Source organism: Primulina huaijiensis, chromosome 4 (assembly GCF_012295235.1).
Source record: "Primulina huaijiensis isolate GDHJ02 chromosome 4, ASM1229523v2, whole genome shotgun sequence".
NCBI lineage: Eukaryota > Viridiplantae > Streptophyta > Magnoliopsida > Lamiales > Gesneriaceae > Primulina > Primulina huaijiensis.
In genome coordinates this window covers 7,344,846-7,348,752 of record NC_133309.1, presented here as the reverse complement: position 1 = coordinate 7,348,752, position 3,907 = coordinate 7,344,846, and positions in this window count along the sequence as shown.

The window sequence follows — 3,907 nt, the reverse complement described above, 5'->3', positions numbered from 1 at the left end:
CCTGCATACGTGGTTGTCCTCCAGAAGGTCGTGGTGTAAACAGCTGAGGCTGTCGTCCTCCTCTCTCTGAGGATCTACTTCTATAACTCTGATTAAACTTAAAATTAATAATTTATTATATGTTAAAACCTATAATTTAAAATTTAAGTTTTATTAAAATTATAAAAATTATGTTATTTTAGTATTGTGTGTTTATATTTAAATGTCTTACTAAATATGTTTTATTTTCAGGTTTTCTACTTGTTGATAAAATAATGATAACTCAAGCTAGAAAATACAAATGGAGGTGATTCAAACATTTTTGGAATCCTTGAGAAATTATCTACAACTTTGCAGAAAACATGATTGCCTAAAAAGTTGGTTAAGAAGATCAAATTGTGAAAATATCAAAAAGAGGACAAATTTACTTTCACCATGACCAGCATATAGTAAAAAAATCATAACTATTTCAATATTTAACCAAATGAGGTGAACCAAGTAGCCAAATTCATCTACAAATAATTCCCCACATGTTTGCTGTTTTGAGCTGAATCAAAATGGATGATTAAAGTCGTGGAACAAAGCATTGAAAGAAGGGACATGGAATTGAAATTGGAGGAGACAAAGACTACTATTACAACTACATGGCATTAATAAAATTTTTGACCATTTCTCTCATTTGGCCTATAAATAGAGGCCTTGTGCTAGTTTGAGAATTATTCTATCTCATTGTAAAATATAGTGTGAGTGTATAAAAGTTCTAAGTTCCAATATATTTTTCATTTTCCAAAATATGAGTGATGTTTTTAGTGTTGATCAAAAGTAAGTTCATGGAAAGCTAAATCTATTATATCAAGGTGAAGAGGATGAATTCTTGGTGAAGTAAGATTGTTTATATTTTTTATATTCTTTCTTTATTTCTTTTCATTTTGCTAATTTTTTTTTATTGTAGCTATAAAAATGAATTATTTGTTGTTATCAATTTACATCAAATGCTTGATACCTTTGAAGTGGTTATCTTGATTTGTTGTTTAATTTTGATACAATAAATATTTCATCAATTATTATTGTTATATTACACACACACACACACACACACACACACATATATATATATAATTATATCATATATTTCATTTAGACGATAGCGTGGCTCTGCCGGTTGTTCTAAATGAAATATTATGATTTATAACAATCTAACATTTACTTTATCGCAACTAACTTTTACTTTCTGCATCTAACATTTACTTTATCACAACTAACTTTTACTTTCCGCATCTAACTTTTACTTTATCGCAACTAACTTTTACTTTCCGCATCTAACATTTACTTTATCGCAACTAACTTTTACTTTCCGCATCTAACATTTACTTTATCGCAACTAACTTTTACTTTCCGCATCTAACATTTACTTTATCGCAACTAACTTTTACTTTCCGCATCTAACTTTTACTTTATCGCAACTAACTTTTACTTTCCGCATCTAACTTTTACTTTATCGCAACTAACTTTTACTTTCCGCATCTAACTTTTACTTTATCGCAACTAACTTTTACTTTCCGCATCTAACATTTACTTTATCGCAACTAACTTTTACTTTCCGCATCTAACATTTACTTTATCGCAACTAACTTTTACTTTCCGCATCTAACTTTTACTTTATCGCAACTAACTTTTACTTTCCGCATCTAACTTTTAATTTCCCGCAACTAACTTATTAAATCATATATTTCATTTAGGCAATAGCGTGGCTCTGCCGGTTGTTCTAAATGAAATATAATGATTTAATTTAACATTTATTTTATGCAGTTATATATTTATATAGTTATATATATAATCATAGGTACCATATATAAAATATCGGTGAATTGATATTTTCTATAGTGGGAACTATATTATATTAGGTGTGTTTAAATATTTAATTTTCTTGGAACCATTATTTATGGTGGTTTCCTTTGTTTTAATTTTAATTAAACAATATTGCATAAATCAAGAATAAATCCTCGAGCCTTAACAAAATTTATAATTTGTAAACTTCGTTCTTGCATTTGGTAATCAATAAATTAATAAATTTAAACTTAAAATAACCTCTCTGTGGATCGATCTCGTACTTACGAAATATATTACTTGCAGACAACCTACACTTGGGTGAATTATAATTTAAGTAGTAGCAAGTTTTTAGCGTCGTTACCGGGGAGGTATAAATTAAGTTTATATTTGTTAATTATGTTTTATTTATAAATATTGTGTTGTTTTTTTTTGTATGAGTATTTGGAGTCGAAAAAAAGTGGTAGACTTATTCAAGTATCTGAAAATAATTTAAACATGGATGATAATTAAAATAATCAAGATAATGATAACAATAATAATGATGATAACAATAATAATCAAGAACATGATCAATTAAGAATACTTAGGCACCATATGAACCCTATTAGAACTAGTGCCCCATTTTGTTTAGTTTTTCCTCCTGATGCATCTAATTTCAACTTTAAACCTCAAATTATTCAACTTTTACCAAATTTTCATGGCTTAGATTCTGAAAATTTATATTTACATCTAAGAGAATTTGAGAAAGTTTGTAACACTTATAATGATCAAAATTGTAGCATGGATATAGTTCGATTAAAGCTTTTGCCTTTTTCTTTAAAAGATAAAGCTAAAACATGGCTACAAAATTTGAAATCAAGTTCAATAAGATAATGGGAAGAAATGCAACAACAATTTCTCAAAATGTTTTTTTCTTCCCATAGAACATNTTACACCTCCAAGAAAAAACTTTGAAGATGTAATTCATGCATTTATCCAAAAGCAAGAATCTATCAATATTCAAAACAGTCCATCTATGACTGATTTGAAAGAAACTCTTGCAAAATTTGCAGCTGCACTTATNTCTAATACCTAAAGATAGGCAAATGACAGAATTCATGTGTAATGGATATTTTGAAGATAAAAACCCAAATGAAGCTATGGAGTATTTGGATTAATTAGCAGAAAATGCTCGAAATTGGAATAATATAGGCACAATAGAACCACCAACAACTAAAATCAATAATTATACAAATGAGGGTGGTATCTATAATCTTAAAGATGATATAGATATTCAAGCTAAACTTGCATCTTTAGCAAGAAAAATTGAGTCATTAGAAATGAAAAAGAGTGGTCAATTAAAAAGTATTCAAGAAATTGTTTGTCATATATGTGATACACATGATCATGCTACAAAAGATTGTCCAACATTACCTTCATTTAAAGAATGTCTCCATGAACAAGCAAATTATGTTAACAATTATAAAAAACCAATACTAGATCCTTTTTCAACATCATATAATCCTGGATGGAAAAATCATCCTAATTTTAGTTGGAGGAATGATAATAATGCACAACCCTCACAACAATATTTTCAAAATAACCAAAATCATCAAGGTTATATTCCTTATGTTACACCTCCAAGAAAAAACTTTGAAGATGTAATTCATGCATTTATCCAAAAGCAAGAATCTATCAATATTCAAAACAGTCAATCTATGACTGATTTGAAAGAAACTCTTGCAAAATTTGCATCTGCACTTAATATTCATGAAAAAGGAAAATTTCCATCTCAACCTCAACCTAATCCTAAAAATCAAAATCAAGAATTAAAAAATGAAAAAATTGATCAAATAAAATCTGTTATTACCCTTAGAAGTGGTAAAATAGTTAATGATCCATATAGTAATGAAAACAAGGATCATTTAAAATCAAAGAGTAAGGATGATAATCCTGATACTTTTGAGAATGATGATACCTTAAATTCTAAAAATAATATGTTGAATGTTAAATCACCTGAAATAGTAAATGAATCAAATAAACCTCCACCATTTCCTCATGCATTAACAAATCATAAAAAACAAAAAAATGATTCTGATATCTATGAAGTTTTTAAACA